The sequence below is a fragment of the Leiobunum rupestre genome, chromosome 5, assembly GCF_980474605.1.
Source record: "Leiobunum rupestre chromosome 5, qqLeiRupe1.1.hap1, whole genome shotgun sequence".
Classification (NCBI taxonomy): Eukaryota; Metazoa; Arthropoda; class Arachnida; order Opiliones; family Sclerosomatidae; genus Leiobunum; species Leiobunum rupestre.
Window position 1 is genome coordinate 841076 of NC_143388.1, and position 25548 is coordinate 866623.

Sequence of the window (25548 nt, forward strand, 5' to 3'; positions counted from 1 at the left end):
TGCCTGTTGTGTAGCAAGGTGTCACCTTTAAGCGACGTAAGTAGCCTTAAAGATTATGAGTCGTGGAAAGTGCTTTATGAAGTCGCAAAAGTTAGACAATTTCAACAAATATTGATTCTCTCGACGATTTCGAGTTCCATTTTCTATCATAAATTTTTCCGATATTGTAGCTGCAGAAGCGCATTATCACAAAAGCTGTAACAGAGACTATACTCGCAAATATAATAGTGTCAGTTCACACAAAACTGACGGTGAACCAACTATAGACGATGTTTGCAAAGCTTCTTTCGAACAACTATTTCCTAGTATACGATATGAAATATTCTTGGAAGGACCTGTATGCTCCTTACAATATTTGACCACAAGAATGATGGGCTACATGGAATAATATGGTATTACCAAGGACAATATAAGAACTTCTACTAAAACTTATTTTCGCAGAAATATCGAAAAGGAATTCGGTGATTATTTGAAGTTCACCACTATTAATCGGAAGGTATATATAACACAAGGTTACATCTCAATTGAATGTCTCTTGGAACACTTCGTCAACTTGAAAACCAAATACGAAGAACATACAAACGTCGATAAATTAAAAGTCAAGTTTTACAAGACTGCTTTGTCTCCGCGCAAACATGTGAAGGCCTGTATTGGCGACCCGCATTGGCCTCCTCAGCCACAAGAATTAAACTCCAATGACGTGATGATTCCTCAAAGCCTCACCGATTTTATTAATTCCTTACTTAGTGGTAGTTTATTCGAAGCCATCAGAGAGGGTGAGAAGAGTTTCGTGGTCCAATGCTCAAAACATATTTTACGCCGTTACATCTAGTAAATTTTTAACTCCTTAACACGTTCTTCTGCCTTGGGTAGCAAACTTTCTGACTGGAACAGTCGAAATAACAAAAACTCTTAATCGACTTGGCCAATCTGTTTCGTATACGAAGATGGAGGAGATAGTAACCGTTTTGTGTATAGAGAAACTCGAAATGTCTGATGATTTTTCTCTTCCAAATGCAGTGCACCCCAACGTTCCAACGCTTTTGGCCTTTGATAACATTGATAGACAAGAGAAAGTGGTTCTGTTACTTCCCATCGGGTTAATGGAATAATTTTACAACGTACATAACACAATTAGATTGTAACGGTAAACAAAGAACCATACAGAAGACAGAAAAACCTCTAGGTTTTTACGTTGTTCGAAAACGACAAGGTCCTCCACCAATTTTAACGAAGGGCATTTCTATGTTTACGGAGTGGGTAGTATTACTGGCAGATGCTAATGACCAAATTTGGATAATGACCCGTGATTTTGATTCAACATATCAAAACATTGCTTCCTGGACTGGATTCAATATTTAATTGCGAAATAGCATAGAAGTTACTCCATCTACTGTTGGTTACTTACCCACAATAAACTCTCCCTCAACTTATTTGTCCATAATGCAGGACATTTTACATCACTGTTTACAAATCAAATCTACTTTGAATCTTAAAAAAATCGCAGTTTTGTTTGATCAACCGTTGTACGCTAAAGGTGCAGAAATAGCTTGAGCTGATCAAAAACGGTTTGGCAATGTGGTCTTGTTAATGGGAAATTTTCACAACATGTATTACTTCATGTCAGTCATTGGAAAAATGTTTGGGGACTTCGAGATTTTTTTTATTCGGAATTGTAACGTGTGGGACAAATTCAGTCCGCTCGTCCACCTGATTAATCAGGGCAAGATATGTGTAACGGCCATGCCAATGGGAGGGGGGATACGTGTGGACAGGGGTGGGGAGAGGGGTGGGGACACCCGCGGTGGAGGTTTGCCGACCACCCGTTGGGGGATTGGTGGTCGTCCTCACACGGCCATCCACAAACTGTGCCTCCCAGGCGCTTGGGATTACAGGAGTACGCCACTACTCCCGGCAACTTCGAGATTTGGCTGTAGAATCTGGAACAATCGTCGGAGGCTCAATACACCGATACCACCCAAACATGGCAACCAGCGCGGAAGCCGAAACGGTGGCGCCATCCCTAGATTCATTGCTGAACTTAATGCGCTAATTTTAAAAGCTCGGCGCTTATTTCAAATCTGTATTTTCTTGAACAATTTTGAAAGTAAGTTGAGAATAATTATTAAACTACATTAACAAAATGATTAATGTAAATGTGTTTTAACTAATCTTTATCTTTAGAAAGAACTGTAACACCGCAAATTAAAGACCAGGCAGAAACTGTTAACAATTGTCAGCCTTCTTCTTCCAATACCGAACAGGGATTTTGAGTGGTAATATTAATTGGACAACTAAAACTAATTATCTGCACCATTTATTTAGTAAAACTCAGTTGTTTAAGAATAAATGACGTAACCGTAGTTCAAGAAATAGTACGTAAACCTGTATAAATGTCCATCTCTTACTAATTTTAGTTACGCTAATGAAGAGAAACATCGTATTAAAGGATAACGGTTGTTTAAGTCGGGTCATCTAATGTCTCTCCTTTTTAATGGTGATATAAATATCACTTATACCGAAGTCTTAGGTAAAGTGATGGGCTGAATGTATAATAAACTTTACTTTGGACCTGCTATGCTATCCAAGGAAGATGGATTAGTCATCTGGGCTCATTGAACTTGCAAGGTAGGTGCTATGGGTTTTTGTAGGTATGTTTGTTGCTTACTATACGTTCTAGTCAACATTAACGTTTATGAACTAAGCCGTGTACCAGAAAAACATCAGTTACAGAGGGAGAGTGCCAATGGTACAAACCAAGAAATCCAAAAATCATAACACAAAATTTTTCTGACCTAATTTTTAGAAAAAAATACACCAGAGAGATTTAGCACTGTCACAAGCCAAGTAGAGAAGCGTAAAAATTTTGTGCCACTTCAGAAAGACGCATATGACAAAGTATGCGACTTATTTCGTTGTCATCGGAAATTTATGAAGATCGGAAAATTATGTCAGATATCATTGCTGCCTATAATTTCTCTCAAGAGCAATTCCCTTTTTCATCGACCAATGAAATCCAACTAGCAATTTTTCTAGTTTTCATTTCATCTTCAACAGACAACTGGTCTCTTACATCGATCAGCCATTAAGCTTCTTCCTTTTTAATTTTTTTTAAGACGCCAGATTGCAAAGTTATAGCTTAGTCGGAAAAATCACAAACCCTTTAGAGGTATTATGGTGTTTGTAGTGAGAGTATATTTCACCCTGTATTCTATATGATGAAGGGGTCTTAATAAATATTTCGGTGCAATCCAGAATTCCATCCACAGTTTCATAACCCTTTTCTTTAAAAACTGATGGCCTATATTTGTCGCAAATTTCTGGTGTAGGCCAAATTGGTACTTGACGAAGCCTTATTTCTAGGAAACTAGTATCTAGAATTGGAGGTGTTAGAAATCCCATATCCGATAAGATAGTAAGTCGCTCTGGTTTTGGAGTTTCACTTACGAGTTAGTTTCATATCCCAAAATTTTATAAAGGGGAAATCCTCTTTCAGGACATTGTGAAAGTTGTAGAAACTGTTCCTATCGGGAAAACCAGTATAGTATTGATGTTTAGACTCATCTTTCACGTAATCTTCAAACGTATCATGTTTTCTTTCTGCTTTTAATCGAACATTCTCCTGCAGAATGTCAACATCTTCTTTCAGTCTGTAATTTTTCATTTTCAGGACCTCAATTACGTCTTCTTTCAGCAAGTTATTTTGGTTTTCAACTGGTCAACTTCTAATTTAGTTCCTGATTTGATTTAACGAGTTTTTATGTTCAAGTTTTTAAGTCCGAATTTTCAATTTGGATATAAAATAGAAATGTTTGAGGGTCCGAAATTTTGGCTCTCAATTTGTGAACGTCATCGAAGAGGAAAGAATTGTGATCCATGTTTGTATAAAAAAAAGAAGTTTTGCTATAAGTGTTCATGCCAAAACCGATATAAAAGTATGTTACCAATTCTTTTGCGGGACTGGTAGATGTAGATTCCAAGGACTTCACTAGTAAGGGTTCTTACTGAGTCCTGCCATACTAGAAAATATAAATTTATTTACTATTGGGTTTGTTAATTCAAATTGTTTAACTAAAGTACCTGGGATGTTTCTTCACGTGCCAATTCCTCCACAGTGATGGTATCAGCATCCCCGGATGTTGGAAATATTGAAGGAAAAGGATGCAACACAGATAGTCAATTCCAGCATTCCGTATGTTTTCAATCCATATATGTGCTACATATTTATTCGCGGGAAACGAATGTACACTCAAAGCATTCATCTATCTTGTGTTAGTTCAACACCCCAGAACCAAACAATAAAACGGCATATTTTAATAAAGTTAAAACTAAACGTTATCTTTTCAATATATTACTTTAACTTATTTTAATTATTTAAGCTTTTTGAGAATGATAATTGAAATGACAGAGACACTACTACAAGTCTAAAAATGTTAAAAACCATGAAAAAATTGTCTGCTAATAAAAACATTTAATTAGCTCAGCAATGAATCTAAGTATGGCGCCACCGTTTCTGCTTCCGCGCGCCAATCGCCATGACAGGGTGGTATCGGTAGTGCTCGGCATTCGATTAAATTTTATCCATGAATAAAATAAGCTCGGCGATATTTAATTAATATTTATTTAAATAACCAAAAGTTGAATAAAAATTGTAAAATGTTCGAAAGTGAATAGGCTTATTATTTAAATAAAACAAACAATTATTTAAATAAATACCACTTTTATGCAAATAAATGCTTAGTTGCGTAAGAAACATAATTAAATAAGTTAAAATGATATTCTTTATACCAACGTTTTTTTAAATAAATCGGAAAATTTGTGGATAATGAATAAACAATTCCGAGCACTAGGTATCGGCTTATTAATAGTGTTCTAAGCAAAACAGTATAACCAAGCTGTATGATTCCGCAAAATAACGTACGTTTTACTGATAAGAGTGGTGTGGAGAGGTTTCTGTGCGTGTATTCAAAAATTGAATTCAGGTGGAGCCGAAATGTTCGAGAATGCGTCAATCGCTGTTGAACACGTTCACCAGAACACGTGTTACGAAACCTATATCAATGCAGTATATGACGAATCTTGCGAATCAGTACTTCAACAATTGAACGGCTACCTGCAATCTTTACGCGACGACAGTGGCGCCCTTTCAACGTTCTGGATGACATACGTCGAAATGTTTGACAATCTACTCCGGCTTATAAGGGCAGACAGAGAAATAAATTGTTACTTGCATTTATCCGCAGCTCGCGACGCAGTTCCTTGGTTCTTTGCTATGGATAGAGTCAACTTCGCTAGATATCTCCCCGCGTACTATGCGCAAATGACGCAGTTAGAAGCCTCGTCAACAGATTTACACAAGCATTTCAAAAACGGTGGATTTTCAGTGCAACTCCAAAAGCATAACCCTTTCGGAAAATTACAATAGACCAAATAACGGAAGGAACTCTCAATAAAGGTACGAAAATTGCTGGAGGAACTCGTGGTTTCAGCTTAAAACCTGGGACTGTTTCTCGTTACTAACTTACAGAGCACAGAGCAGCCGAAATAAGGCAGCTTCGAGAATTAATCTGAACTCAAAGTTCCGTTTTTTCTCATCCGGTTTTGCACCAGCGTAGGATTAGAAGAGACGAGATTGACATTTCTAAAGTTACCGATCATTTGGAAAAGAAGCCTAAATAGCTTTCAAGATACTCCAGACCCCACAAACGGGCACGGCTGGAACTTAGGCAACGAAGGAACGCTGGAAATATTGTGGATGACTGACCCATCAGCACCCGAAACTGTTCTTAGCCTTATCGCTTGAAAAGGTCCTCGTGTGTGTAGAATAAATGAATGCACTTGTATAATAAACAATCTTAAATGCCCAGCAGCGTGCAAAAATCCAGATGGTTCAAACATATACGAAACCGAGGAATATGTTCGTGGCCCAGACAGGGACGTTGATTCCGAATCTGATTTAAATTAATCTATCGCCTTGTGTATATGTTTAAAATTAGATATTTAGTTGTAGTTAATCTTTGTATTTCCTAAAGACAGGGTAGTGTTGTACTGCTTTATTGAGTTAAAAAATATAGATTTTTCAAAGTTGAATTTCAACCCTTAATCTTTCCCTCACTTAGTTGTCAAAATGGGCGAATAAGCATTCGCAGTTTGAGGAATAAATTCGTGGACGCGGCAAACGTGTAAAGAGTTATGTGAAAAACGCAATTTCACAGATCGTTTTCTACCGAAGGAAAACCGGTTTTCTAATTTTTCCCGCTAGATGGCGCAAACTATGAAAAATGGTCACAAGCAATTTAATGAGGGTCGCCATGCTTCGATCGAATGATGTGTGAAACAACGTAACAGTGGCCGAGATTTTACCTTTTTAATTTATCCGTGTGCCACCATTTGGAATTCGCTGCCACCTTGAAAAGCTACCAAATAGAACACGACACTAAATGTTTCCAGTCATCTCAAGTAAGCGTCTCTTAGAGAAAAAAAATCGGTGTTGGTTGTGGTGGCACCAACCGTATGAAGATTTATGCAAAAATCGTAATTTCATTTCGAGCCCCCTTACTGATTTCAGGCGTAGCATCACTTCTGGAAAGGGTACAATAATATCAATATCTTTAAAATAAATCAACCAAAAGCAGACTTACACAAAAGGAAAACCGCTCTTTTACCTTTTCCCGCTAGATGGCGCAAGCTATCAAACTGTCAAGCAACATTAAGTTAAGGCCGCCAGGTTTCCTATCGCAATAGGTGTAAAAGCGGCAGATCTATTACCTTTTTAATGTAGCCGTGCGCTGCCATTTTGAATTGGCCGCCGACTTGTATAGCTACCAGATAGAACGCGATACCCGATATTTTGGTCATCCCAAGTAACTCTCTTCTAGAAAATAACATCGCTTTTTGGTGCGCCGAGTTGGTAATGGAAAGTTCACCTGGCTCATGGACTGTTAATAAAGTAAAACGTTAATTAGCGTTTTCCTCTCTTATGTTAATATTTAATAGTGTATAAATTTCATTCATTGTATTGTTTAAGTTTAACTTGTGTGTAAATCTAATTGTATATATTCCTTAAAATTACTATTTTCGTTGTTTGTATTTTTATTTTAACCACTGTATTGTAAGGAAAACTTTGGGAAAATCCCTCCTTGGATTTCGTTGCCAATCAACCTTTAAGTGCAGGGAACTGGAGCACTGGGGAATTTGGCCACATCATCGCCAAAAAACTTTCCAGCGGTATAAGGGGACGGATAAATATTAACTTCTTGGATAAAATAATTGGTGTTTTTTAAATCCTAACGTAACGCTCATCATAACAACGCGTGGTTCTTGCTCTCCGCTTTTTAGCTCGAATATTACTATTCGACTTTTAAGATACCTCTAACCTGGTCACGCCTTATAGCGGCAGATAATAAGGAAGTTTAAATAATATTTGATCAGCATCAACCTAACTTTGGAGTTAACAAAGCAGTGACATTTTTTCTACGTTTGCTTTGTAATGTGATAAAAATATTTTTGCCTTACAAGTTAACAGCAACCAGATTCAACTATTTCTAGTGTTAAAAACAAAAGCGCCTAATATAGTTCCCAATAAACTAAATTAAATCGTATTAATGAGTCTGAATGCCTTAGTATAATTCTCGCAAATTCGTATCTCGAGGTCAATTTCTAAATATTATTGGTTGAGCTACCCGTTTCAAAACGTAGTACGAGAGTTTTTATTTTGGAAATACCACGTTCTTCCGAATCCTCATGGATTTGAACTTCTCGACCCCAAACAAAGCATTTCCTGATCTTTAGACCCACAATCGCATCAACGTGTTTAAGACAATCTACTCACCGAAGGTTTAAATAATAGAGCGTATTACGAAAGGTTCTATGTCTTAATATTATCTGAGTGTAAACGGATAATGCTACGGATGCTAATGATGTCGCGTGAGACTTTTGTAGTGTAAAAAGCTCTGCACTTTAATGTTAAATTTTGGTCTTTCCACAATTTGTTTGACATATCCCTTGGAAGTTTCAAGGGTACCATTTTTTAAAAAACCGGGGCTTAATAAACGATAGTAGATAGTGAGTTCAAAGGTCACATATCCAAGATGGCGCCCTGTTAAAATATCTTGGTAGCTTTAAACAGTGCTTTTGGAGTGTTCCACCTTGCTGTAACTGGTTTGGAGTGCCCTTCATTTGTTGACCTTGTGGTAACACCCTTGTTTTTGATATGCTTTCCCCCTTTTTGATTGGTCGAGAAAGCCTGATCAATTGAAAGACCTCACCTCTTCGGTACTACACGGGCAACTTAGTCATTTCTGGTTGACCTTATGTATCGTTGGAATGTGATTCCCCCCTTACGGGTGTAAAATAACCTCTGGCTTACCCAAACTCGATAACCTCGCGTAATTGAATGTTCACCAAAATACGTGTTCAATCAAGTTTTTTTGACCTTGTGTGTTTTTTCCCGCGCAACTGACTTAGATAATATCACTGTAAAACACAATTGCGAGTAAAAATTGATTATATCATAGTCGAAATGGGTAAACGCAAGACGTCTCCTCAGACAGACTCTTTAAAAGTTAAGAAATAAAAGAAAGATTTAGATATAAAAGTGAAACTTTTCATGGAAAACAGGAGTTTAAGTGTGATTCGCTCATTACCAACCCGCGTTACTTTGATCGACCGTTCCAAAAACACGTTTTTAAAAACATCACGAGGGAGTTTTACTTTAAGGAAAATTGCGGGATTTGTTAAAAAATATTTGTAAACAAGAGAGCTTTTAAAATACATTAATGACTCATTTAAAAAAGCACGCAATACATGGTTGAACATGAATCGAAAGGTTATCGAATTATTGATTATTTGAACGAGATTAACGCAATATGTTAAGAATGGAACGGTGATTTTGTAATCGATTGTAATACTCAACCACTGTACTCAAATGTTGAACCAACTACTAACGAAGAAATTAGTTTAGATTTGCCTATTCTTACCAACGCGGAAGAAACTTTAAATTCGTTAATAAACTGTAACGTTGTTTTTCCACCCGATTTCAAAATGCCGACTGATGAACAGCGGGAAGCCTTTGTCTACAATCCGTGTTTATAATTTGGTGATTTAACGCTATCTTGCGGGGAGATGTGTTACAATGTATGTGAGGAAAAAAGATAGACTAGGATCGATGTTACGAGATGTTAATAAAAATTTAGGCGTTTATAAGTGAGACAGTAAGTTGGTGGAAAACAGAATACAAACTAGTTTTACAAGGTTTTAATGTAGTGAAAGTTTGGATCAATTCTACACGTGACGATAATCAAGGGGTGCGTCAAAAACCATTCTACAAGTTTGTAATGTTGAACAAGATCTAGAGTATTTTGTGACTTCATTAAAGTGTGTTTAGTAGTGGTTATAAGGGATGTGTTTTATAAATGGATCAGGCTCTCTCGACCAATCAAAAAAGGTGGAAAGCACATTAAAAACAAGAGTGTTACCACAAGGTCAACAAATGAAGGGCATTCCAAACCAGTTACAGCAAGGTGGAACACTCCAAAGCACTTTTAAAAGCTATCAAGAGGTTCTACAGGCTGCCATCTTGGATATGTGATCTATGAACTCGTTAAAAAGGACTCACTATCTACAGTTTCTTAAAACCTGTTACCACAGGGTCAACAAGTGAAGTAGACTCTGCAAAAACAGTTGCAACTAGCAAGAGTATGGTTCTACAAATAATTGTTCTACCTGCCGCCATCTTGGATTTCTAACATTTGAACTTGTTAAAAAGGACTCTTTTTCTACTTTCGATGACCTCTAAGAGTGCAACCAATAAAGAAGCCGCTATTCCGTAGTAGAACAGCTTAAAAATGCTCGACAGGTATGTCATCGACGATGCTTTTGCAATAACATTTGAAAGATTGTCCTCTGAAATCCAAAATCGTCTTTGATTGAAATTAACTCGGCGCTGTCCGGGTTCGTCTTGTTTGGTCTCCTTGTACATTAAAACCCTGAATACATTAATGTTAAAATGGTTTTTATATAATTTATGTAAAATCGAGCTTAACACTTTCGATTAACTATAAAATGATTCCACAATGCTTATTGTAACTATGTTCAGATCGTTTAAGAAACAAAAAACATTTATCTTTGCAGATTTAATACATTATTTTTGATAATAATGTTTATCGAGTCTTTTGTCCATTAGCTTGTTTTAAAATAAATCTTAAACGCGAGGTTTGGAAAACCAAATTTATATATTGTTTTTTTATATTTGTACCGCTTTTTTTAAGTTAAAAGAAAATAACCGTTTACGAAGATTTAAAAATGTACGAGATTTAATAAGACATCAAACTAATCAACATGTTTTAAGGAACAATTTTTACAGTGGGAACGAGAAGAGTTCCGTTTGAAATGATACGATAAAGCTGTTTTTATTTTTCTCTATAAACAGACTAAGTTTTTAGTAATAACCTTTGAGACACTTAGAAATGCTCAAGAAAATACTATACTGTTATCTTAATTTTTCTGCGATTTAATTTTTTCGGTGAAGTTCTGTGCGCGTCTGTGGAAAAAGACTTAAGAGTTTTCCGCGATATATTTCATATTCCGGTACAAAAGAGGTTACGAGACAAGTCTTTTGGAACGTGCAGTTGGCTAATCGTACTCCTTTACTTACCAAGGTAGTTTTTGGTATGCTAGCCGTGTATATTTAACTAATAGCGTTTCGGTTTCTACATAAGAGAAACTTTGACCAAATTAATTTATTTTCGTATCAGTTAGTCAAATAATTGAAATATATGGTTTGAAGTTATTTGTTATTTAGAACAATTGAAAAAAGTCAAATAATTTTTCTAGTAGTTTCAGAAAACGTAGAGGAAGAAGTTTTTTCTTAAGTAGTTAATTTACTAAAAAACAACCCTTTCGAGCTCATCCCTTTCGTAACTAAAGTTTCTGTGTTAACATAATTCCTATTTGTGCGGAGTCACAGGGTCCCCAACGTCTCGTACTTCTATCTTGTTCAACAATTTCTTCTAACGTACCAAGTTTCGTTGCCATTGGATGTTAATCACTTGTTCGTCTGTTCATCAATTCGACCCACACCGACTTCAAAATGTTCAAGCTTTAGAGAATGCTCGTTACATTTGCATATTTGACTAAAAATGTTTATATTCTGTTAACCTCCCACGAGTCACACCTTTCCTAAAGGTAATAATATTTACTATGTTTGCATAACAATCTCCAGGCGAGATATAAATATCAAGTGTTAGGTCACAACAGCAGAAGTTTAACCTAGGTGATCTATTTTTACACTGAATATAAAAAATAAGGCATATCAGTGTTTTCTGTCTGATACGTTTTAATTGAATTTGAGTGTTCGTTGCGGAGAAATTAAGTGGCTTCTTTGGGAATGTTTCTCAGACCATCTAGGTTAAGTGTACAGTCAGACAAGAAAATTTCCAAACACTTGTTTCATTATATTTACGCTCTAAGTAGTGTTACATTAAAGTGCAATAACTCTTTGTAAAGGTATTGTTTCGATTTTCTCCGGACCAAGAATCGTTAAAAAATAAAGCAAACAATTGCTTTTAATGACCGTATTAAATTGGCACCAAGAAATTTGTAAAGTTCACATTTTTAGTTATTTTTATTCGTTACTCGTTAAAATTAAAATTACAGAAGAAGCCACAAAGAATTGATATAATTCTGAGATTTATATAAATGCGTTTAATTTACTATCAGAATATCACCGCATTGGTTGTTTTTCGATTAATAAGTAGCAACCTTGTTTGCCAAGCTCACTTTTATGACAAGGAGACCAATATTTTAATACAAACATGTTTTAATTTATATTATTGGATATTTATCTCTTTTCTTTTCCAGTTTCGATAACACAGCTAAATGAAATAAGTCAAAGAGTCCCATATTTTCTACAATTAACTACAAAATCAAAGGATAAGCCTACTATATTTTAAAGTCCTAACTTATACCTTAAATTGAATACTTTTTGAATAGTTCCACCGATTTAGAAATTAATTTCATATTTCTTTTCAGTGTACTACGACGGATTTTATGCACTTCATTTTGAAGAAATTGGATACACATTAAAGGGTGTCCATTTTAAGCAGTTATTATAAACGCATATTTTTGCTTGATATTTTAAACCTACGATAAGTTTTGGTCCAGGGTAGAATAAAACGTTAAAATAAACTTTAATGTAGCACCAATAGGTACAAAAAAATAAAAAAAAGTTGTTTGGAAACTTTATCTATAGACTGTACACGACACATAATGAGGACCCCGCAGAAATTAAAGGCTGACAGAATATTCGTAGCAAGCTTGGATTTATTTGGTAATTTCTACGTTTATATTAGTGCTAGAACTGATCATTCTTAAAAAAAAATTGTCCCATACTCATTTGCAGGCTAAAAAGGATTATATAAATAGTACAGTAAGTGCAAAACCTCAGGTCGTTTCCAGTCACTCATCGCTGCGAAATTTGAATTTGATTACTTTATGGAATGACTTTAAAAGCGCGCTTTTCGTCGTCTTGTAACGCCATATAAGAACTCAACTTAATGTATTCACGAATTTATCGACTAGGGCATCTTAAATATTTTGGTTTATTAAAAATTTATTAATGGGGGTTATTACAATCATGTCCCTGATATTTGTAATAACCCCATTAAAAGAACTCAAAAAAATTTCAACTTGAACTCTTAAAATCTGGATATATTTGAACCAAATCATCTAAAATTCCGAAAATCTTTGTTAAGCGAGTTCAAAATAAGCTTTAAAATGAAATTATAAATATAAATAATCTTAATATAATACCACTCTAATATAACTAATTTTTAGGTCATAAATTTAATCTCGAGGTCAAATCTTGTTAAATCTTATAGTAGTTATAGTAGTTGTAGAATGAGAAAAAATGAATTACGTCTATTTTATCCGACAATTTTATTTAACTGATTCCTTTTTAGAAATTTATTTACTTTTGCTTGACTATGTTGTTGTATAACGTATTTTGGTTTTTGATGTACAAGTTTTATATTTTTCTTTCGTTCCTGTAAAATTGTAAAAAAAAAGTGCAAACACGTTATATTACAGGCACTAAACACCTTTTGAATTGAATTGAAGCTTTAAATATTATAAATAGCACGATAAGGGTTTATTGTTCGCAAGTAAAGAAAAAAATAACGTAAGACAGGAAAGTGTGATAAAAGAATCAGCTCCATCAACTTGAACGTGCAGTAACGCTATATTAAACATAAGACCTAGAAACGAATTTCACCCATCTTGCACCACCTTGCACCACAAAAATTAGAACTTGCACCAGTTGGGTGCGGAACGTTTATGCAGAATCCGAAGACTCGATATTCAAATGCATATGCAGCAAACTAGTAATTTGATACTTCCGAAAGACAAAAAAAAGATCATCATCCAAGTAAATCCTTTAAAAGAATTTCCCAATATGACGGACGTTTCAATGGCAGTTGATTCTGGAAAGGTTTAAGCACAAAAGCTCTTGCAGGACGTGGGAATCGATTTAACAATTGCCGATTTGGATAAATTAGTGTTTTATAAAAGGTGATTTTTGGACTGCAGATAATGAAACTGAGCACTTCCTTGAAGCTCCTTATATTGCGTCAAATGATGAGGCCGATGGAGATGACTTACTAATACTAAATCATGAATCACCGACCCTTCAAGTTGATATAGATATACACCCAAATAGTAAGTTTGTTAAGTTTTCAAAAAATAAAGATAAAACCATCGTTATAATTAGGAAAACTACGGCTCTTTGGATGTTGCAAGAGCCAGATACTGTCAAGCGACCGAACAATAAGAGTGAGATGCTCTGCTATAAAAATGATCATTCTTATTAAGAGTCAACTATGACAACTATCTACGTACCAGATTATTGCATTTTGAAATCAGAAAATTTCGGACACCTAGGAAGAGTGCTACAATTTGATAATTTAACAGGCAGAAAGAAAAGGGAATTTTCCTATACAGTATGTACGTTCACAGAATTCCACCTCCAAAGAAACCCGTTGGGGTGTTTTGTAATTGGTGTGATCTAGAAGGCAGTTCTCATTCCGAAATTCAAATCACAAAGCCTTCCTCGATATCACATAACTTCATGTGTTTTACGCTGCTCGGTTTCTAAAGATATACTTAAATTTGAAAATGAAGGCTTACTTCTTCCAAATGATTTTCTTAAATATTTATTTCAATTGCTAAAAACCATTTTGTAAAAATTGACCCAATTTTAATTAAAACATTTAGTAATTTTTATGAATAAGAATTTGTTTTAAATAATTTGAATTTGTATGATATGAGATTTGAAAATAAAGAAATTGCGTTTAAAAACCTAAAAATAAAACTGAAAAATAAATTTATAATCAAATGGCAACATTTTTCTCGATTTTCAAACAAAAATTTTAATTTCGAACGATTGCAACTAAAAATCTGCAAATCGCAATAGAATTTCACTCGAAGTTTCGAATGGCAAGTGCAATTCACTCGAAGTTTCGAATCACGACCGAATCTTATAGGAATTATAAATTAACCTAAAAATTTTGCGTAAATCTTCGAATCTGATCCAAAAATTTGAAGATTTAATATTTCGTACACAATGTGCGGACACTACAGGAAACACAAAATAGGGGCAAACTTAACGAAAGCCTCCCAGTCTTCCCAAAAACTTTAATTTTAAGCTTTAATAAATTGCACCCAGCTTGAATCACATTGCACCACCAAAATGCGAGCTGGCTCCGCTTTAGTTGAAAAGTTAAAAGTGTAACATTTCAGGGGCTAACTTAATAGTCAGCCCCCCAGGTTACCCATATCAAAATAAAACGAGTTTCTATGCGCACCCTGCTTACACCAGCTTTTACCACCGAAATTAGAGCTTGCACCGATTTAGTTAAAAAGGAAAAATAAATAATTTAAATTGTGGCGTACTTTATAGTCAGCCCCCAGGTCACCCATATATAAAAATAATAACGTTTTTATGCGCCCACAGCTTGCACCACCAAAATTTGAGCTTGCACCGATGTAGTTATAAAATTTAAATTATAGTTTAATAACAAGTGTACATTAACCAATATTAAGCGATTTGGGTTCGCTTTAGTAAATGAAGGTGATCAAAACTTCTTGGAGAGAATACTTAAAATAACGAATGTATCTTTTCGCGATTTCAAGTGAGAATATCCTTTCAATGTTATCTTGAAATATGATATTAAAATTTATGAGATTTAAGTATTTTTCTGATAGTCATTTATGTAGTATAAACACAAATTTTATTATTATAAGAATAAATATTTATTAAGAAATATCTTATATTTTGAGGTCAGTCTAAAGGTTGTTATAAAAAATGAAAACTAAAGATAAAATCTTACATCGAATACTAAAATGGGAACTTAAATTAGAAATTTAAATGTATTACTAAAAATAAACTTTTACAGGAATTTAAACTAAGTAATATAGTGAAAAATCAATTTCTTAAAATAAAATGCGACGAAAATTATAAGAATTGTTCAAATATCAGCTAGGCTAATAATAATCAGCTAGGCTAATACCCAAGGCACCAACTTAGTCATCGAGTAACTTTTAAAGCCTTTAATTCAGGTGGCAGGTAATATTCAACCATCAGTTGCGATAATAAACGTCGTTTCAGGTAAAAGGTACATTGGTAGGCCAAAAATCCTTAATTTTTATAATCATATTCATAGTATTTGATCACTCACGAAATTTTTTTCAGAGGTACATTTGTTTCGAAATCATTTACACTCTGATTTATCACGTTAGCTCGAATAGATTCCGCCATGATTTTTCGCTTCCGAACTAGTTTACGAGAGCTCATGAGGTCTGTAAACTAACGAGAGGGAGAGTATCGTTATTTAAAAGAAAAATATGTTTGGAACTCGTTTTTGAAAAAGTTTCGATATTCTACTAGACATGCCCCCTTTTTCGTAAATTTACGATTTTTTCGTCTCTGGAACTGTCCCTTAGTCTCTTAAATAAAATAACGATGAACGATATGAGTTCAACTGCCTTTCTTGAAAAGTAATTTAGATCTAGTTTGTTGTGTTGAAATCTTTGGCTCGATCCACTTATAGGTTACGTCTGTTTGTTAACATTTTCTTATATTCCTCTGCAGAGATCGTCAAATTGAAGTGTTTAGCTTCTTCCTCTGATTTCTCACTTTTCCAGCTTTCGGTACTATCATGCGATGAGACCGATGCATTTGGGGATTCTTCATGGCATGCCGTCTCACTACTTTCATGCGATCGGGTATCATTTTCCTCTGTTTCATCTTTCTTATTGCTAATTCGCAGATTCTCACTAATATTATTATTATTATTTTTCTTGACATACGTATAAACAGCATTTGCGCTCATAAACCCTCGTAACGTCATAGAAATCTCGTTCCACACTGACTGGGATTTTCCGGTGAAAATATCCGAACCTAATATATCTTTATGTAAAATTATTGAACTCATAATGATATCTATGTCCTCCTTACTTTTTTCTTAAAAACCATTTTGACCACTACTATAACAACCGTCGTCAATTCATTCGTCTAATAAAGTAATAAAATTTGTGATATATTAAGACTCCATATCAACTCTTGGAGAGGCGCGTTAATGAAACTAGGATTTAACTCGGTAAATAAATATGAAATATACAAAAACAGGGCGAAAAGCTCGAAATTAAACTTTGTGTTGACCCGTATAAGACGACCTTTGATATGCTCTCTTAAGGACAGTTATGTTTAATTGGAATATATAGGTTTATTTCTAGAAGGTGGGTGTAGAAACGGTATTGTTGCGCTTTAAACAACGGTACCCTACACGTGTCCCCCTCTTCCAGATCGTTCGGAGGACCCCTGACCTTTGGTTTTTTTTTTCACACTAAGCCGCTCAAATCGTTTTTGTCATTGGAAACTGTACGCCTCTTATAATTCGTTTCTCTCACGGGTCACCTTCACGCGGTATCTATTAAAATTTAAACCCACCCTAACACCCTTTTTGTGATTTAGCAATGACTTGTCCACAGTTTTTATTAAAATGTCAGAAGTACATTTTCTGCATGCTATTAGCAGCATTTCAGCCGCTTGGTCACTTGTGGCGCTTACTTAGAATCAAACAATCTCAAAATTTGTACGACGAAAATAGTTCGCGGAAATTTAGAATTAGCTCTTTCAGTTTACAATTCTGACGAGGATGCTAACTTTGATATTGGGTACCTGGATATTAAGGTATTTTCCATTTATGTAACTTTGTAACTAAAGTGGTGCAAGCTCTAATTTTGGTGGTGCAAGCTGGCTGCGCATAGAAACTCGTATTATTTATTATGTGTGACCTGTGGGGCTGACTATAACAATAATAGTATATAATATAAATCCAATATATAGAATATAACAAAATTAAATAAAGCTTTAGGCAAACCACTCAGTGAGAGTAATGAATAATAAACTTAAAAAGTTAAATTAAAACATGTACAGGTCCAAAATGAACTTTAAAAACAGCGAACCTTCCCTAACATTCGGAGAATTCAACGCAAATCTTACTTTTGGAATTACAATTTAACTATATAAATTATCACAGTATAAATATAGCTTTAGGCGAACCACTCAGTGAGAGTAATGAATAATAAACTTAAAAAGTAAAATTGAAACATGTACAGGTCCGAAATGAACTTTAAAAACAGCGAACCTTCGCTAACATTCGGAGAATTCAACGCAAATCTTACTTTTGGAATTACAATTTAACTATATAAATTATCACAATATAAAATATAGCTTTAGGCGAACCACTCAGTGAGAGTAATGAATAATAAACTTAAAAAGGAAAATTGAAACATGTACAGGTCCGAAATGAACTTTAAAAACAGCGAACCTTCCCTAACATTCGGAGAATTCAACGCAAATATTACTTTTGGAATTCCAAATCCAATATATAAAATATAACAAAATGAAATAAAGCTTTAGGCGAACCACTCAGTGAGAGTAATGAATAATAAACTTAAAAAGTTAAATTGAAACATGTACAGGTCCAAAATTAACTTTAAAAACAGCGAACCTTCCTTAGTTTTGGAGAACTCAACGCAAATCTTACTTTTGGAATTACAATTTAATTATATAAATTATCACAGTATAAAATAAAGCTTTAGGCGAACCACTCAGTGAGAGTAATGAATAATAAACTTAAAAAGTTAAATTGAAACATGTACAGGTCTAAAATGAACTTTAAAAACAGCGAACCTTCCCTAACATTCGGAGAATTCAACGCAAATCTTACTTTTGGAAATCCAAATCCAATATATAAAATATAACAAAATGAAATAAAGCTGTAGGCGAACCGTTCAGTGAGAGTAATGAATAATAAACTTATAAAAGTTAAATTGAAACATGTACATGTTCAAAATGAATAGACTTTGATCAAACATATTTTCTTCCTACCTCTGTAAAAGACACATTAAAAATATCGAGTTAAAATCATTTAAAAAATCCAACAGTTTTTTAATAAAATACTTACTCTTATGATATATTATCAGCAATACTAGAGATTACTATGTTATAATCTTTAACGTTTGTGTAGAACGCACTATGTACTTTATGGTGACCGATTCCAAACTATCGAGTAATGGCGTCGTACAAAAGAAACTACAAACTGGGCTACCAGATATTTTACAAGGACTTTAGCTCGGCCACCTTAGATCAGCTTTTTCGCAGTAATTGGCTGTGATTGTAGAAATAATTCATCAAATGAAAATAATGGAAATAAAAATTAAGAAAATAATAATATAAAAAAATATAAAAATTAAGAACAGATAAAATTAATTAAATAATTAAGTAGTTTTGATTTAATACGTAATTTCATTAATTCACGTTAAATTAACTCGTAAATTTAAATAATAATATTCTTAATAAAATTAATATTTTGTGGTTCATTAATCATTATCAGCTCAAATACAAATACAGGTGAAAAAAATTAAAATTAACTGCTGATAAACGCACCTCTAGATAGCATTAATGGACGAAACATTTCGGACGAACAGTGGAGATCCATGCGACGTCGATTGGGCTGAATATCGGATGTCGCGAAATTGGTTCTACGAGGACTAAAATGGGACGTCCGTTATTCGTCCCGTAGGACGAATTTTGGACGGGACCAAGCTGGGCTCTATGGACCATGCTGGGACGTCCCAGGGACGATTTGTGTTTGCTGGGTAAGTATGCTTCAATTTTAATTATTTATTTTAACTGAGCGCTGCAAGCTGGGTGCGCATAGAGACGTCTATGATTTTTGATATGGGTAACCTGGGGGCTGACTATTAAGTAAGCCACCAAAATTTTACACTTTTATCTTTTTAACTTAAGCGGATCAAGCTCGAATTTTGGTGGTGCAATGTGATTCAAGCTGGGTGCAATTTATTAAAGCTACAAATTATAGTTTTTGGAAAGACTAGGGGGGATTTCGTTAAGTTGGCCTCCCAATTTTGTTTTTCCTGCAATGTCCGCAACCTACTAGTGCATGATCTAATTTTTTGGGGCAAGGTGGTGCAATATAGATGAAATTCGTTTATAGGTCTATGATTTAATCGAGCGTTCCTGCATGGGGGGGGACGTTGATGGAGCGAAAACAACCTTCATTTTCATAAAGTGTTACTAATAAATTCGGCAAAGTAGCTGAACTCGCCACCAACTGACATTTGATAAAGCTCGGTCACATTTATAAAAAATGGATGATGTAATTACTCCATATAAGAAGAAGCTAGGTTGCCTTGGGAAGAACACCAGCTTGAAGAAATATGACGACTTTCAAAAGAGTGCCGTCTTAAGAAAGTTTCACAATTTTTTTTTGACAAAGACGATGTAACAGCAGTTGGAAAGATATTAAAATCAATTAAAGATGATGATAATTTTCCGAATAGGTCAAAACACCAACTGTACCACTTAATGAAAGACATTGGCTTCACCTACAAGTGAAGTTATCGATATTCTATTCTGATTGAGAGAGACGATATTGCTACTTGGAGGCATATATACTTTCGTAAAATAAAATAATTTCACCAAATTTACTTGGATTAAACATGCTGCAACGCTGGCATGGTATCAGAAGTATTAAATTAAATAAAAGTCCTTAATTGTAAATCACGTTTGTCTTAAATTTTAGGTGGGACAAGACAGTTAAATTAAGAGCAGTTTATGCGAAGAAACAGGCCTTAACTGTAGGCCTAAAATAACATAGTGGCAAAGGCGGACGTCTGATTACCATATACGCTGGAGGTACAACTAATTTCAAAAGCGAAACATTTTCTTTAATGATCCAAAAAACCGATTACCACGAAAAAATAATTGCGACTTCTTTTCCGGAATAGTTCTAAAAACTGCCTAAAACTACACCAAGAAGCGTTATTAACATGGATAACAAATCGTACCTCAGTAAAAAAATAGCAGCTATCCTAAAACATGGCTACATCATCAACTGGTTTAACGAAAAACCAATTCCTCATACTCCAAGAGCCAATTAATCCATTCTTACTGATCTCGTAAATCAAACAGACACTTGTACGAAAATTATGTCACTGACATTGCTCCTTAGCATGGCCATGAAATACGTCGCCTCCCACCCTACCATTGGAGCTGAACCCAATCGAACTGGCATGGGCAGACATAAACACTCAAATGACCAGACAAAACAAAACAATTAAAATTAACACTGTCAAGCAATTAATAAAAATGCAAAAAGTGATATTTGCGTTTAACTGTATCCATTAAACTCGTTTTTTTTAATAAATATCCATTTAACGAGCAAATATAAATCTAAAAATGATGGAAAGGTCATATTTTTCAAATCATGAAATTTAAAAATTAAGTATCCAATATCAGTTTCTAGTTGGTGCTAGACGACGACGAAAATTGATCATTTAAAATCTAGCCGTAAAGAAGTAAAATTCAAAATTCACGCGTACGAGTCACTAGAAAAGATGTAGTGTATTCTAGCGCGAACTGTATTGTAAATTGTATCCTTCTTAGTATGCAACTGAGTATGTATCTAATTTAAAAACTACCTTTATTTCTTATAGGCCGACTACATAGCTTTTTTGGTCTACTCTGTCCATCACTGGAAGTCCGCTGCTGGTATAGCACATGTGCCTTACAGCGAGCCAACTTCCAGTGAAAGACCGAGTATACCAAAAAAGCTACGTAGTCGGCATTTAGGAAATAAAGGCAGTTTTTTATTGAGAACAATCGTTTCAGACTTGACTTTGAAAATTAATAAAATCCTCATTCATGTCGTTTCTTAATATTTATCTTGCTTCACCGACAAAAAGGAACTAATTATTTAATGCTACCAATTTGGTTCAGGAAGAAAATTGTTCGTTAATTTAAATACTATTTTTTTCATATCAAAGCTGATTTTTAGGAACCCGTACCACTGTATCACAGCATTTTAGGAACCCGTACCACTGTACCACAGCATTTTAGGAACCCGTACCACTGTATCACAGCATTTTAGGATAATAGTTCGAAATTTTTAACATATTAGGCCAAATTAAACAAGCCCCTAAATGTAGGACATCCGTATCCATTACACCGAGGGGTGGGACAATTACCAAAATCCCGTACACTTTGTCAAAAATCGCAAAATCTTTTAACTCTCTCTAGGGTAAATTAACATTGAAATCCCAAAATCACTTCAAAAAGTATTTATAAAATCACCAAAATCTCTACGAAATCCCGTTAAAAATAATGGCAAGTGTCTGACCCCTCGCATTACACCCTATGCAATTGTACTTTAAAAAGAATTATTTAATATCGTTGTCTTAATTTTTCTTTTTAAAATCTAATTTTTCAATACCGTTGGTTGAGTTTACTAATGTGGATCTTCCTTATTTTTCCACACGTTAACAAATTTGTTCGGTATTCTTTTGGACTTAATGCTTTTTAGATAATGTTAATTGCGAGGTTAATTGCACAACAATTTTCAGTCTCGTTACAAAAATACATAAGCAGTTAATGTTAGCTTGATCTTTCAAATTAGAACTAATTTTACTTACCGGTGGTCTATTAGATGTAGCAAATTTTTTTCTGTGTTTTTGCTTAAAGAAACATGTAAAGACCCAGTTTCAAACGATTTCTTCCCCATGTACACCTTTCTTTTATTACTCTTAAGCTTTTCTTGAACAGTTTGGAAACTAACAGGAAAGGTCCGAAACGATGATTCCCAGAACAACGCCCCCTTTCCTTCCGCAAACGTGTTTTGAATTAAGTCATTCTGTCGAAAGTTGAGAAAATGAATTCCATCTTTCTTCAGTTTTTTCAAAAACTTCTTGTTCCACATAGATGGATGATTCTAAATTAAATATATTTAAATAATTCAATCAACGTTATATTTACTTTAATTTGGCAAAATTTAGAGAAAATAATCTATTTTGGGTCGACATAGAAGAAATTGTAATAAAAATCCTCTTAAAATTAAACAGTATGTTTTGCAAATTAAGGAATAATAAAATCGCAATTTCATCACGACCTACTTGAAATCAATTAAACTGATGCTCATTTCAGAATAACCTTATTAATAGCGTATCAGCAGCAAGAGTGTTATTTTTAGGATTTTTATTGGCGTGAGAAAAGGGGGTGATATCCCATGCTGTAACGCGAGAAGTTTAAAAATAGAGTAAGGGATAACGGGGTGCAAACACCGCATAGGATTTCTACGCGATTCAATAAAAAAATACGGGAGGTGACATGGAAAATGATCAGGTAGTTTCAAAACGAAAGTCGGGTGGAATCATCTTTATAAATTGATAATGTACGAACCAAAATTATTTGTGTTACTGTTGTCGTATGCTACAGAAATTTCCAATTGACATTTTGCCTACTGTCTACCGGTGAAAAAAATATTTTTTGTTCGGAAATTTAAAAATTAAATTTCTTAATTAAAAAGTTTTCAGAATAATGCCAGGGTCAATCAAAATTAAAAACCCTGTATACAAAAAACGAGTGGCGTGTATTTTACTAAAATAACATCTGTATACAATGAAAAAGGGTAATTGTATTATCCTCAATATTTCATTTAGCATATTAACGCAACGGACTTCTCCGGGAAGTTTCTTTAATATATGAATTTGGTCTATTTAAAATTCAAACATTTTATACAATCCACAAAACGTTTTATGTATAAAAAATAAATAATGTCAAATGGGTTAGTTCTCTTAAATGTTCCTATCACGTATTTCCATCGTTTCGGAAAAGAAATGTTATGCTAACAGAAACAACTTTGAACAATGTTATCAACGTTATTTAAAAAAAAACATCATCGAATATTGGTGTTTCTTAAACATTCTTTACTATCTTATTTAATTTATTCTCCTTTAAATAATGAAACACGTTTAACATTATTAACTCTTTCCTCAATAGAGCAAAACGTTTCTGTATTTTTTAGAAAATAATTTTTCATATAAACTAAACGAAAAAATAAAATTTCGCTGTTTGAGAGCTTTTGCTGAACTGTCAATGTCGATCCAAAAACCAACTGAGATCTTAAAAGGAAAAGGGACCTTCAATTTTCAAATTTAAACTCAAATTTTTAATAACCCAGCCCACACAATATATATTTCGGTTTGATGTTAATTAGATCCCAATATCCGGAGGATGTTATAGGGACATACTAGAGTTATTAAAAATAGCCTTTTAATAAATCGTTTTAATTGTAACAAGATCTGTTTTAAACGTTTGTTAAAATTAATCGTTTCATGGTAATTCTAGACATGTTAACAATATGTTTTCTGGCAGAAATTTCAATTTCAAAGTTCTACTAATCTACAATAATATTTTGGAATGATTTAAGCGATTGTCTTTCCTTACTTATAATTTTTATTATTTATTAGACATTTTTATAAATGCCGTACCTTTATGCTGTAATTCAATTTCGAGTTAGAGTCTATCATAAGACTCATCTTAGAATGTCGTAGAAGGTCAATCTCGTCATCAACATAAGCATAATTTGAAATCAGCAATTCTTCTTTAAAAAAACCGGTATACCAAATCATCAACATTGAGGTACTGAGTAGCCATGTGACGATTAAAATCCTTGGCGTGGTGGTTCTCATTAATTGACATACTGAAAGTAGATAAAACGTTTGCTGTAGTATCCTATTATTACAGGGGTCCATGCTTGTAAACAAAAATTAATTTAGGTCAGAAAATGATGAAGTTCTAAACATTTGCTATGGGAACTACAAATTTACATTGCGTCTTGGACTTGCAAGTGTCATAAGCGGTCGTGCAAACAATAAGAATGAGCTGGTTTTTACCATCTAACATTGCAACTGCAATACGAAAGAACAGTTTCTTCGAAATGACTAACTGCCTTTTTGTCACGGTATTTTTGTCAAGGATGATACGAAACAATGCCAAAGTCAAGATAGTCAGCGACCATAGAATCCAAATAATACTCGGGATTCCGCCAATATACATGTATTCCTCATGGTTAATAGCATCCGTTTTTATACAAGTTAAAATATTTACTCCGTTAAGAGAAGTGGCAGGAGTGATATAATAAGATCGGGGATCGTCCGTGTAAAGAAAATATTCGGCGAACGTTGTGTCAATTATCTAAAATAGCAAACGCGAATAATTAATATAGACTTCACTTAGTCGAATCCATTTATGTAGTTTACAAAATGAAAAATTACAAGACCCTTATTTTACACATGATTAATAAATATACATACTCCATTTTTTACTGCTTTGCCTAAGTTCCAGAGCGGTATGGATTCCAATTCAAGGTTTTTCTGCGTAAGTATATTAAGGACTTTTTTGAAACTGAAAAACTTGATTCTGAATAAAAAAGTATAAAACAAAAATACAATGAGTAGAATAAATTTTGTATTTCTAATCCTTACAGACAGCCATTTCAAATTGATGGCGTTATAATAGTGGCATAATCATATACGTTAAAGTTGTTGACCATGGTGTTTAAATATATAAAAACTAAATAAATTTGACGGATACTTTATGGTTTAAAATTCAAATTTATTAAACAAATATCAAGCTTTCAGGTTCTAGACCCCTTGTGAAGCAAAGTGACTTGTATAACTATTTTTTATCCCCTGACCGTTCTATTAGATCTGGGTAGACCTACCAGGTGCCAATTGTTACTATTATTTTACTATTACTGCGAATCTACTATAACCGACTGCCCGCAGTACGCTACTATTGGAGTTTGTGGGTAGAGATGAAATAAAGAATTATATTTTGCCATACCAAAAGAAAAATTTTAATAATTATTAAACAAATTACTTTAAACACTTACGCGACATGCACACTCTTGAATGAAAATCAATTAAAAACTACTAATAAATCTCCTAAGCTAAACGAGCGTGAAGTAAAGGAGGCCGTGAGATAAAAACTCCTTCTAGAAACGATTTCCAAATCTTGGTTAAAACTAGAATTTCGGTGTTTAATCCTAATGTTACGTTATATACCAATTTTTACGTTACACTTGATTGAAATTTAAAACCAAATAGACTTCGGTTTTAAATATCAAC